We start from the raw sequence: 14,101 nt of genomic DNA on the forward strand, positions 1-14,101 counted from the left end.
CTTCCACTCACAGAGTTACATCTGTATTTCGTGGATCTCTTTGCTAGCCTTATTTCTGTGGAATCTGAGAACAGATATTTCGGATCCCTTTGAAGACTATAGGGCCAAAGGAAATATCCTCCGATAACAAAGAGAAAGAAGCTTACTGAGAAACTTCTTTGTGTTCTGTGAAATCATCTCACAGAGTTACAGCTTTCCCCTCAAGAAGCCTTTCGCTAAGACAGTTCTTGTGGAATTGGCAAAGTGATATTTGGAAGCCCATAGAGGGCTATGGTGAAAAAGGAAATATCCTCAGATGAAATCTGGAACGAAGCTTTCTGAGAAACTGCTCTGTGATGTGTGACTTTGACTCACAGAGTTACATCTGTATTTCGTGGATCTCCTTGCTAGCCTTATTTCTGTGGAATCTGAGAACAGATATTTCGGATCCCTTTGAAGACTATAGGGCCAAAGGAAATATCCTCCGATAACAAACAGAAAGAAGCTTTCTGAGAAACTTCTTTGTGTTCTGTGAAATCATCTCACAGAGTTACAGCTTTGCCCTCAAGAAGCCTTTCGCTAAGACAGTTCTTGTGGAATTGGCAAAGTGATATTTGGAAGCCCATAGAGGGCTATGGTGAAAAAGGAAATATCCTCAGATGAAATCTGGAAAGAAGCTTTCTGAGAAACTGCTTAGTGTTCTGTTAATTCATCTCACGGAGTTACATCTGTATTTCGTGGATCTCTTTGCTAGCCTTATTTCTGTGGAATCTGAGAACAGATATTTCGGATCCCTTTGAAGACTATAGGGCCAAAGGAAATATCCTCCGATAACAAACAGAAAGAAGCTTTCTGAGAAACTTCTTTGTGTTCTGTGAAATCATCTCACAGAGTTACAGCTTTCCCCTCAAGAAGCCTTTCGCTAAGACAGTTCTTGTGGAATTGGCAAAGTGATATTTGGAAGCCCATAGAGGGCTATGGTGAAAAAGGAAATATCCTCAGATGAAATCTGGAAAGAAGCTTTCTGAGAAACTGCTTAGTGTTCTGTTAATTCATCTCACAGAGTTACATCTGTATTTCGTGGATCTCTTTGCTAGCCTTATTTCTTTGGAATCTGAGAACAGATATTTCGGATCCCTTTGAAGACTACAGGGCCAAAGGAAATATCCTCCGATAACAAAGAGAAAGAAGCTTTCTGAGAAACTTCTTTGTGTTTTGTGAAATCATCTCACAGAGTTACAGCTTTCCCCTCAAGAAGCCTTTCGCTAAGACAGTTCTTGTGGAATTGGCAAAGTGATATTTGGAAGCCCCTAGAGGGCTATGGTGAAAAAGGAAATATCCTCAGATGAAATCTGGAAAGAACCTTTCTGAGAAACTGCTTAGTGTTCTGTTAATTCATCTCACGGAGTTACATCTGTATTTCCTGCATCTCTTCGCTAGCCTTATTTCTGTGGAATCTGAGAACAGATATTTCGGATCCCTTTGAAGACTATAGGGCCAAAGGAAATATCCTCCGATAACAAAGAGAAAGAAGCTTTCTGAGAAACTTCTCTGTGTTCTGTGAAATCATCTCACAGAGTTACAGCTTTCCCCTCAAGAAGCCTTTCGCTAAGACAGTTCTTGTGGAATTGGCAAAGTGATATTTGGAAGCCCGTAGAGGGCTATGGTGAAAAAGGAAATATCCTCAGATGAAATCTGGAAAGAAGCTTTCTGAGAAACTGCTTAGTGTTCTGTTAATTCATCTCACAGAGTTACATCTGTATTTCGTGCATCTCTTTGCTAGCCTTATTTCTGTGGAATCTGAGAACAGATATTTCGGATCCCTTTGAAGACTATAGGGCCAAAGGAAATATCCTCCGATAACAAAGAGAAAGAAGCTTACTGAGTAACTTCTTTGTGTTATGTGAAATCATCTCACAGAGTTACAGCTTTCCCCTGAAGAAGCCTTTCGCTAAGACAGTTCTTGTGGAATTGGCAAAGTGATATTTGGAAGCCCATAGAGGGCTATGGTGAAAAAGGAAATATCCTCAGATGAAATCTGGAAAGAAGCTTTCTGAGAAACTGCTTAGTGTTCTGTTAATTCATCTCACAGAGTTACATCTGTATTTCGTTGATCTCTTTGCTAGCCTTATTTCTGTGGAATCTGAGAACAGATATTTCGATTCCCTTTGAAGACCATAGAGCCAAAGGAAATATCCTCCGATAACAAAGAGAAAGAAGCTTTCAGGGAAACTTCTTTGTGTTCTGTGAAATCATCTCACAGAGTTACAGCTTTCCCCTCAAGAAGCCTTTCGCTAAGACAGTTCTTGTGGAATTGGCAATGTGATATTTGGAAGCCCATAGAGGGCTATGGTGAAAAAGGAAATATCCTCAGATGAAATCTGGAAAGAAGCTTTCTGAGAAACTGCTCTGTGATGTGTGACTTCCTCTCACAGAGTTACATCTGTATTTCGTGGATCACTTTGCTAGCCTTATTTCTGTGGAATCTGAGAACAGATATTTCGGATCCCTTTGAAGACCATAGGGCCAAAGGAAATATCCTCCGATAACAAACAGAAAGAAGCTTTCTGAGAAACTTCTTTGTGATCTTTGAAATCATCTCACAGAGTTACAGCTTTCCCCTCAAGAAGCCTTTCGCTAACACAGTTCTTGTGGAATTGGCAAAGTGATATTTGGAAGCCCATAGAGGGCTATGTTGAAAAAGGAAATATCCTCAGATGAAATCTGGAAAGAAGCTTTCTGAGAAACTGCTTAGTGTTCTGTTAATTCATCTCACAGAGTTACATCTGTGTTTCGTGGATCTCTTTGATAGCCTTATTTCTGTGGAATCTGAGAACACATATTTCGGATCCCTTTGAAGACTATAGGGCCAAAGGAAATATCCTCCGATAAAAAAGAGAAAGAAGCTTTCTGAGAAACTTCTTTGTGTTCCGTGAAATCATCTCACAGAGTTACAGCTTTCCCCTCAAGAAGCCTTTCGCTAAGAGAGTTCTTGTGGAATTGGGAAAGTGATATTTGGAAGCCCATAGAGGGCTATGGTGAAAAAGGAAATATCCTCAGATGAAATCTGGAAAGAAGCTTTCTGAGAAACTGCTTAGTGTTCTGTTAATTCATCTCACGGAGATACATCTGTATTTCGTGGATCTCTTTGCTAGCCTCATTTCTGTGGAATCTGAGAACAGATATTTCGGATCCCTTTGAAGACTATAGGGCCAAAGGAAATATCCTCCGATAACAAAGAGAAAGAAGCTTTCTGAGAAACTTCTTTGTGTTCTGTGAAATCATCTCACAGAGTTACAGCTTTCCCCTCAAGAAGCCTTTCGCTAAGACAGTTCTTGTGGAATTGGCAAAGTGATATTTGGAAGCCCATAGAGGGCTATGGTGAAAAAGGAAATATCCTCAGATGAAATCTGGAAAGAAGCTTTCTGAGAAACTGCTTAGTGTTCTGTTAATTCATCTCACAGAGTTACATCTGTATTTCGTGGATCTCTTTGCTAGCCTTATTTCTTTGGAATCTGAGAACAGATAGTTCGGATCCCTTTGAAGACTATAGGGCCAAAGGAAATATCCTCCGATAACAAAGAGAAAGAAGCTTTCTGAGAAACTTCTTTGTGTTCTGTGAAATCATCTCACAGAGTTACAGCTTTCCCCTCAAGAAGCCTTTCGCTAAGACAGTTCTTGTGGAATTGGCAAAGTGATATTTGGAAGCCCATAGAGGGCTATGGTGAAAAAGGAAATATCCTCAGATGAAATCTGGAAAGAAGCTTTCTGAGAAACTGCTTAGTGTTCTGTTAATTCATCTCACAGAGTTACATCTGTATTTCGTGGATCTCTTTGCTAGCCTTATTTCTTTGGAATCTGAGAACAGATATTTCGGATCCCTTTGAAGACTACAGGGCCAAAGGAAATATCCTCCGATAACAAAGAGAAAGAAGCTTTCTGAGAAACTTCTTTGTGTTTTGTGAAATCATCTCACAGAGTTACAGCTTTCCCCTCAAGAAGCCTTTCGCTAAGACAGTTCTTGTGGAATTGGCAAAGTGATATTTGGAAGCCCATAGAGGGCTATGGTGAAAAAGGAAATATCCTCAGATGAAATCTGGAAAGAACCTTTCTGAGAAACTGCTTAGTGTTCTGTTAATTCATCTCACGGAGTTACATCTGTATTTCCTGCATCTCTTCGCTAGCCTTATTTCTGTGGAATCTGAGAACAGATATTTCGGATCCCTTTGAAGACTATAGGGCCAAAGGAAATATCCTCCGATAACAAAGAGAAAGAAGCTTTCTGAGAAACTTCTCTGTGTTCTGTGAAATCATCTCACAGAGTTACAGCTTTCCCCTCAAGAAGCCTTTCGCTAAGACAGTTCTTGTGGAATTGGCAAAGTGATATTTGGAAGCCCGTAGAGGGCTATGGTGAAAAAGGAAATATCCTCAGATGAAATCTGGAAAGAAGCTTTCTGAGAAACTGCTTAGTGTTCTGTTAATTCATCTCACAGAGTTACATCTGTATTTCGTGCATCTCTTTGCTAGCCTTATTTCTGTGGAATCTGAGAACAGATATTTCGGATCCCTTTGAAGACTATAGGGCCAAAGGAAATATCCTCCGATAACAAAGAGAAAGAAGCTTACTGAGTAACTTCTTTGTGTTATGTGAAATCATCTCACAGAGTTACAGCTTTCCCCTGAAGAAGCCTTTCGCTAAGACAGTTCTTGTGGAATTGGCAAAGTGATATTTGGAAGCCCATAGAGGGCTATGGTGAAAAAGGAAATATCCTCAGATGAAATCTGGAAAGAAGCTTTCTGAGAAACTGCTTAGTGTTCTGTTAATTCATCTCACAGAGTTACATCTGTATTTCGTTGATCTCTTTGCTAGCCTTATTTCTGTGGAATCTGAGAACAGATATTTCGATTCCCTTTGAAGACCATAGAGCCAAAGGAAATATCCTCCGATAACAAAGAGAAAGAAGCTTTCAGGGAAACTTCTTTGTGTTCTGTGAAATCATCTCACAGAGTTACAGCTTTCCCCTCAAGAAGCCTTTCGCTAAGACAGTTCTTGTGGAATTGGCAATGTGATATTTGGAAGCCCATAGAGGGCTATGGTGAAAAAGGAAATATCCTCAGATGAAATCTGGAAAGAAGCTTTCTGAGAAACTGCTCTGTGATGTGTGACTTCCTCTCACAGAGTTACATCTGTATTTCGTGGATCACTTTGCTAGCCTTATTTCTGTGGAATCTGAGAACAGATATTTCGGATCCCTTTGAAGACCATAGGGCCAAAGGAAATATCCTCCGATAACAAACAGAAAGAAGCTTTCTGAGAAACTTCTTTGTGATCTTTGAAATCATCTCACAGAGTTACAGCTTTCCCCTCAAGAAGCCTTTCGCTAACACAGTTCTTGTGGAATTGGCAAAGTGATATTTGGAAGCCCATAGAGGGCTATGTTGAAAAAGGAAATATCCTCAGATGAAATCTGGAAAGAAGCTTTCTGAGAAACTGCTTAGTGTTCTGTTAATTCATCTCACAGAGTTACATCTGTGTTTCGTGGATCTCTTTGATAGCCTTATTTCTGTGGAATCTGAGAACACATATTTCGGATCCCTTTGAAGACTATAGGGCCAAAGGAAATATCCTCCGATAAAAAAGAGAAAGAAGCTTTCTGAGAAACTTCTTTGTGTTCCGTGAAATCATCTCACAGAGTTACAGCTTTCCCCTCAAGAAGCCTTTCGCTAAGAGAGTTCTTGTGGAATTGGGAAAGTGATATTTGGAAGCCCATAGAGGGCTATGGTGAAAAAGGAAATATCCTCAGATGAAATCTGGAAAGAAGCTTTCTGAGAAACTGCTTAGTGTTCTGTTAATTCATCTCACGGAGATACATCTGTATTTCGTGGATCTCTTTGCTAGCCTTATTTCTGTGGAATCTGAGAACAGATATTTCGGATCCCTTTGAAGACTATAGGGCCAAAGGAAATATCCTCCGATAACAAAGAGAAAGAAGCTTTCTGAGAAACTTCTTTGTGTTCTGTGAAATCATCTCACAGAGTTACAGCTTTCCCCTCAAGAAGCCTTTCGCTAAGACAGTTCTTGTGGAATTGGCAAAGTGATATTTGGAAGCCCATAGAGGGCTATGGTGAAAAAGGAAATATCCTCAGATGAAATCTGGAAAGAAGCTTTCTGAGAAACTGCTTAGTGTTCTGTTAATTCATCTCACAGAGTTACATCTGTATTTCGTGGATCTCTTTGCTAGCCTTATTTCTTTGGAATCTGAGAACAGATAGTTCGGATCCCTTTGAAGACTATAGGGCCAATGGAAATATCCTCCGATAACAAAGAGAAAGAAGCTTTCTGAGAAACTTCTTTGTGTTCTGTGAAATCATCTCACAGAGTTACAGCTTTCCCCTCAAGAAGCCTTTCGCTAAGACAGTTCTTGTGGAATTGGCAAAGTGATATTTGGAAGCCCGTAGAGGGCTATGGTGAAAAAGGAAATATCCTCAGATGAAATCTGGAACGAAGCTTTCTGAGAAACTGCTCTGTGATGTGTGACTTTGACTCACAGAGTTACTACTGTATTTCGTGGATCTCTTTGCTAGCCTTATTTCTGTGGAATCTGAGAACAGATATTTCGGGTCCCTTTGAAGACTATAGGGCCAAAGGAAATATCCTCCGATAACAAAGAGAAAGAAGCTTTCAGGGAAACTTCTTTGTGTTCTGTGAAATCATCTCACAGAGTTACAGCTTTCCCCTCAAGAAGCCTTTCGCTAAGACAGTTCTTGTGGAATTGGCAATGTGATATTTGGAAGCCCATAGAGGGCTATGGTGAAAAAGGAAATATCCTCAGATGAAATCTGGAAAGAAGCTTTCTGAGAAACTGCTCTGTGATGTGTGACTTCCTCTCACAGAGTTACATCTGTATTTCGTGGATCACTTTGCTAGCCTTATTTCTGTGGAATCTGAGAACAGATATTTCGGATCCCTTTGAAGACCATAGGGCCAAAGGAAATATCCTCCGATAACAAACAGAAAGAAGCTTTCTGAGAAACTTCTTTGTGATCTTTGAAATCATCTCACAGAGTTACAGCTTTCCCCTCAAGAAGCCTTTCGCTAACACAGTTCTTGTGGAATTGGCAAAGTGATATTTGGAAGCCCATAGAGGGCTATGTTGAAAAAGGAAATATCCTCAGATGAAATCTGGAAAGAAGCTTTCTGAGAAACTGCTTAGTGTTCTGTTAATTCATCTCACAGAGTTACATCTGTGTTTCGTGGATCTCTTTGATAGCCTTATTTCTGTGGAATCTGAGAACACATATTTCGGATCCCTTTGAAGACTATAGGGCCAAAGGAAATATCCTCCGATAAAAAAGAGAAAGAAGCTTTCTGAGAAACTTCTTTGTGTTCCGTGAAATCATCTCACAGAGTTACAGCTTTCCCCTCAAGAAGCCTTTCGCTAAGAGAGTTCTTGTGGAATTGGGAAAGTGATATTTGGAAGCCCATAGAGGGCTATGGTGAAAAAGGAAATATCCTCAGATGAAATCTGGAAAGAAGCTTTCTGAGAAACTGCTTAGTGTTCTGTTAATTCATCTCACGGAGATACATCTGTATTTCGTGGATCTCTTTGCTAGCCTTATTTCTGTGGAATCTGAGAACAGATATTTCGGATCCCTTTGAAGACTATAGGGCCAAAGGAAATATCCTCCGATAACAAAGAGAAAGAAGCTTTCTGAGAAACTTCTTTGTGTTCTGTGAAATCATCTCACAGAGTTACAGCTTTCCCCTCAAGAAGCCTTTCGCTAAGACAGTTCTTGTGGAATTGGCAAAGTGATATTTGGAAGCCCATAGAGGGCTATGGTGAAAAAGGAAATATCCTCAGATGAAATCTGGAAAGAAGCTTTCTGAGAAACTGCTTAGTGTTCTGTTAATTCATCTCACAGAGTTACATCTGTATTTCGTGGATCTCTTTGCTAGCCTTATTTCTTTGGAATCTGAGAACAGATAGTTCGGATCCCTTTGAAGACTATAGGGCCAAAGGAAATATCCTCCGATAACAAACAGAAAGAAGCTTTCTGAGAAACTTCTTTGTGTTCTGTGAAATCATCTCACAGAGTTACAGCTTTCCCCTCAAGAAGCCTTTCGCTAAGACAGTTCTTGTGGAATTGGCAAAGTGATATTTGGAAGCCCATAGAGGGCTATGGTGAAAAAGGAAATATCCTCAGATGAAATCTGGAACGAAGCTTTCTGAGAAACTGCTCTGTGATGTGTGACTTTGACTCACAGAGTTACTACTGTATTTCGTGGATCTCTTTGCTAGCCTTATTTCTGTGGAATCTGAGAACAGATATTTCGGATCTCTTTGAAGACTATAGGGCCAAAGGAAATATCCTCCGATAACAAACAGAAAGAAGCTTTCTGAGAAACTTCTTTGTGTTCTGTGAAATCCTCTCACAGAGTTACAGCTTTCCCCTCAAGAAGCCTTTCGCTAAGACAGTTCTTGTGGAATTGGCAAAGTGATATTTGGAAGCCCATAGAGGGCTATGGTGAAAAAGGAAATATCCTCAGATGAAATCTGGAAAGAAGCTTTCTGAGAAACTGCTGTGTGACGTGTTACTTCCACTCACAGAGTTACATCTGTATTTCGTGGATCTCTTTGCTAGCCTTATTTCTGTGGAATCTGAGAACAGATATTTCGGATCCCTTTGAAGACTATAGGGCCAAAGGAAATATCCTCCGATAACAAAGAGAAAGAAGCTTTCTGAGAAACTTCTTTGTGTTCCGTGAAATCATCTCACAGAGTTACACCTTTCCAATAAAGAAGCCTTTCGCTAAGACAGTTCTTGTGGAATTGGCAAAGTGATATTTGGAAGCCCATAGAGGGCTATGGTGAAGAAGGAAATATCCTCAGATGAAATCTGGAAAGAAGTTTCTGAGAAACTGCTTAGTGTTCTGTTAATTCATCTCACGGAGTTACATCTGTATTTCGTGGATCTCTTTGCTAGCCTTATTTCTGTGGAATCTGAGAACAGATATTTCGGATCCCTTTGAAGACTATAGGGCCAAAGGAAATATCCTCCGATAACAAACAGAAAGAAGCTTTCTGAGAAACTTCTTTGTGTTCTGTGAAATCATCTCACAGAGTTACAGCTTTCCCCTCAAGAAGCCTTTCGCTAAGACAGTTCTTGTGGAATTGGCAAAGTGATATTTGGAAGCCCATAGAGGGCTATGGTAAAAAAGGAAATATCCTCAGATGAAATCTGGAAAGAAGCTTTCTGAGAAACTGCTTAGTGTTCTGTTAATTCATCTCACAGAGTTACATCTGTATTTCGTGGATCTCTTTGGTAGCCTTATTTCTTTGAAATCTGAGAACAGATATTTCGGATCCCTTTGAAGACTATAGGGCCAAAGGAAATATCCTCCGATAACAAAGAGAAAGAAGCTTTCTGAGAAACTTCTTTGTGTTTTGTGAAATCATCTCACAGAGTTACAGCTTTCCCCTCAAGAAGCCTTTCGCTAAGACAGTTCTTGTGGAATTGGCAAAGTGATATTTGGAAGCCCCTAGAGGGCTATGGTGAAAAAGTAAATATCTTCAGATGAAATCTGGAAAGAAGCTTTCTGAGAAACTGCTTAGTGTTCTGTTAATTCATCTTACGGAGTTACATCTGTATTTCCTGCATCTCTTCGTTAGCCTTATTTCTGTGGAATCTGAGAACAGATATTTCGGATCCCTTTGAAGACTATAGGGCCAAAGGAAATATCCTCCGATAACAAAGAGAAAGAAGCTTACTGAGAAACTTCTTTGTGTTTTGTGAAATCACCTCACAGAGTTACAGCTTTCCCCTCAAGAAGCCTTTCGCTAAGACAGTTCTTGTGGAATTGGCAAAGTGATATTTGGAAGCCCATAGAGGGCTATGGTGAAAAAGGAAATATGCTCAGAAGAAATCTGGAAAGAAGCTTTCTGAGAAACTGCTTAGTATTCTGTTAATTCATCTCACAGAGTTACATCTGTATTTCGTGCATCTCTTTGCTAGCCTTATTTCTGTGGAATCTGAGAACAGATATTTCGGATGCCTTTGAAGACTATAGGGCCAAAGGAAATATCCTCCGATAACAAAGAGAAAGAAGCTTTCTGAGATATTTCTTTGTGTTCCATGAAATCATCTCACAGAGTTACAGCTTTCCCCTCAAGAAGCCTTTCGCTAAGACAGTTCTTGTGGAATTGGCAAAGTGATATTTGGAAGCCCATAGAGGGCTATGGTGAAAAAGGAAATATCCTCAGATGAATTGTGGAAAGAAGCTTTCTGAGAAACTGCTCTGTGATGTGTGACTTCCACTCACAGAGTTACATCTGTATTTCGTGGATCTCTTTGCTAGCCTTATTTCTGTGGAATCTGAGAACAGATATTTCGGATCACTTTGAAGACTATAGGGCCAAAGGAAATATCCTCCGATAACAAAGAGAAAGAAGCTTACTGAGAAACTTCTTTGTGTTCTGTGAAATCATCTCACAGAGTTACAGCTTTCCCCTCCAGAAGCCTTTTGCTAAGACAGTTCTTGTGGAATTGGCAAAGTGATATTTGGAAGCCCATAGAGGGCTATGGTGAAAAAGGAAATATCCTCAGATGAAATCTGGAACGAAGCTTTCTGAGAAACTGCTCTGTGATGTGTGACTTTGACTCACAGAGTTACATCTGTATTTCGTGGATCTCCTTGCTAGCCTTATTTCTGTGGAATCTGAGAACAGATATTTCGGATCCCTTTGAAGACTATAGGGCCAAAGGAAATATCCTCCGATAACAAACAGAAAGAAGCTTTCTGAGAAACTTCTTTGTGTTCTGTGAAATCATCTCACAGAGTTACAGCTTTCCCCTCAAAAAGCCTTTCGCTAAGACAGTTCTTGTGGAATTGGCAAAGTGATATTTGGAAGCCCATAGAGGGCTATGGTGAAAAAGGAAATATCCTCAGATGAAATCTGGAAAGAAGCTTTCTGAGAAACTGCTGTGTGATGTGTGACTTTGACTCACAGAGTTACATCTGTATTTCGTGGATCTCTTTGCTAGCCTTATTTCTGTGGAATCTGAGAACAGATATTTCGGATCCCTTTGAAGACTATAGAGCCAAAGGAAATATCCTCCGATAACAAAGAGAAAGAAGCTTTCTGAGAAACTTCTTTGTGTTCTGTGAAATCATCTCACAGAGTTACAGCTTTGCCCTCAAGAAGCCTTTCGCTAAGACAGTTCTTGTGGAATTGGCAAAGTGATATTTGGAAGCCCATAGAGGGCTATGGTGAAAAAGGAAATATCCTCAGATGAAATCTGGAAAGAAGCTTTGTGAGAAACTGCTTAGTGTTCTGTTAATTCATCTCACGGAGTTACATCTGTATTTCGTGGATCTCTTTGATAGCCTTATTTCTGTGGAATCTGAGAACAGATATTTCGGATCCCTTTGAAGACTATAGGGCCAAAGGAAATATCCTGCGATAACAAACAGAAAGAAGCTTTCTGAGAAACTTCTTTGTGTTCTGTGAAATCATCTCACAGAGTTACAGCTTTCCCCTCAAGAAGCCTTTCGCTAAGACAGTTCTTGTGGAATTGGCAAAGTGATATTTGGAAGCCCATAGAGGGCTATGGTGAAAAAGGAAATATCCTCAGATGAAATCTGGAAAGAAGCTTTCTGAGAAACTGCTGTTTGACGTGTTACTTCCACTCACAGAGTTACATCTGTATTTCGTGGATCTCTTTGCTAGCCTTATTTCTGTGGAATCTGAGAACAGATATTTCGGATCCCTTTGAAGACTATAGGGCCAAAGGAAATATCCTCCGATAACAAAGAGAAAGAAGCTTTCTGAGAAACTTCTTTGTGTTCCGTGAAATCATCTCACAGAGTTACACCTTTCCAATAAAGAAGCCTTTCGCTAAGACAGTTCTTGTGGAATTGGCAAAGTGATATTTGGAAGCCCATAGAGGGCTATGGTGAAGAAGGAAATATCCTCAGATGAAATCTGGAAAGAAGTTTCTGAGAAACTGCTTAGCGTTCTGTTAATTCATCTCACGGAGTTACATCTGTATTTCGTGGATCTCTTTGCTAGCCTTATTTCTGTGGAATCTGAGAACAGATATTTCGGATCCCTTTGAAGACTATAGGGCCAAAGGAAATATCCTCAGATAACAAACAGAAAGAAGCTTTCTGAGAAACTTCTTTGTGTTCTGTGAAATCATCTCACAGAGTTACAGCTTTCCCCTCAAGAAGCCTTTCGCTAAGACAGTTCTTGTGGAATTGTCAAAGTGATATTTGGAAGCCCATGGAGGGCTATGGTGAAAAAGGAAATATCCTCAGATGAAATCTGGAAGGAAGCTTTCTGAGAAACTGCTTAGTGTTCTGTTAATTCATCTCACATAGTTACATCTGTATTTCGTGCATGTCTTTGCTAGCCTTATTTCTGTTGAATCTGAGAACAGATATTTCGGATCCCTTTGAAGACTATAGGGCCAAAGGAAATATCCTCCGATAACAAAGAGAAAGAAGCTTACTGAGAAACTTCTTTGTGTTTTGTGAAATCATCTCACAGAGTTACAGCTTTCCCCTCAAGAAGCCTTTCGCTAAGACAGTTCTTGTGGAATTGGCAAAGTGATATTTGGAAGCCCATAGAGGGCTATGGTGAAAAAGGAAATATGCTCAGAAGAAATCTGGAAAGAAGCTTTCTGAGAAACTGCTTAGTATTCTGTTAATTCATCTCACAGAGTTACATCTGTATTTCGTGCATCTCTTTGCTAGCCTTATTTCTGTGGAATCTGAGAACAGATATTTCGGATCCCTTTGAAGACTATAGGGCCAAAGGAAATATCCTCCGATAACAAAGAGAAAGAAGCTTTCTGAGATATTTCTTTGTGTTCCATGAAATCATCTCACAGAGTTACAGCTTTCCCCTCAAGAAGCCTTTCGCTAAGACAGTTCTTGTGGAATTGGCAAAGTGATATTTGGAAGCCCATAGAGGGCTATGGTGAAAAAGGAAATATCCTCAGATGAAATGTGGAAATAAGCTTTCTGAGAAACTGCTCTGTGATGTGTGACTTCCACTCACAGAGTTACATCTGTATTTCGTGGATCTCTTTGCTAGCCTTATTTCTGTGGAATCTGAGAACAGATATTTCGGATCCCTTTGAAGACTATAGGGCCAAAGGAAATATCCTCCGATAACAAAGAGAAAGAAGCTTACTGAGAAACTTCTTTGTGTTCTGTGAAATCATCTCACAGAGTTACAGCTTTCCCCTCAAGAAGCCTTTCGCTAAGACAGTTCTTGTGGAATTGGCAAAGTGATATTTGGAAGCCCATAGAGGGCTATGGTGAAAAAGGAAATATCCTCAGATGAAATCTGGAACGAAGCTTTCTGAGAAACTGCTCTGTGATGTGTGACTTTGACTCACAGAGTTACATCCGTATTTCGTGGATCTCCTTGCTAGCCTTATTTCTGTGGAATCTGAGAACAGATATTTCGGATCCCTTTGAAGACTATAGGGCCAAAGGAAATATCCTCCGATAACAAACAGAAAGAAGCTTTCTGAGAAACTTCTTTGTGTTCTGTGAAATCATCTCACAGAGTTACAGCTTTCCCCTCAAGAAGCCTTTCGCTAAGACAGTTCCTGTGGAATTGGCAAAGTGATATTTGGAAGCCCATAGAGGGCTATGTTGCAAAAGGAAATATGCTCAGATGAAATCTGGAAAGAAGCTTTCTGAGAAACTGCTGTGTGATGTGTGACTTTGACTCACAGAGTTACATCTGTATTTCGTGGATCTCTTTGCTAGCCTTATTTCTGTGGAATCTGAGAACAGATATTTCGGATCCCTTTGAAGACTATAGGGCCAAAGGAAATATCCTCCGATAACAAAGAGAAAGAAGCTTTCTGAGAAACTTCTTTGTGTTCTGTGAAATCATCTCACAGAGTTACAGCTTTGCCCTCAAGAAGCCTTTCGCTAAGACAGTTCTTGTGGAATTGGCAAAGTGATATTTGGAAGCCCATAGAGGGCTATGGTGAAAAAGGAAATATCCTCAGATGAAATCTGGAAAGAAGCTTTCTGAGAAACTGCTTAGTGTTCTGTTAATTCATCTCACGGAGTAACATCTGTATTTCCTGCATCTCT

This window comes from Macaca fascicularis, chromosome X (assembly GCF_037993035.2).
Source record: "Macaca fascicularis isolate 582-1 chromosome X, T2T-MFA8v1.1".
NCBI lineage: Eukaryota > Metazoa > Chordata > Mammalia > Primates > Cercopithecidae > Macaca > Macaca fascicularis.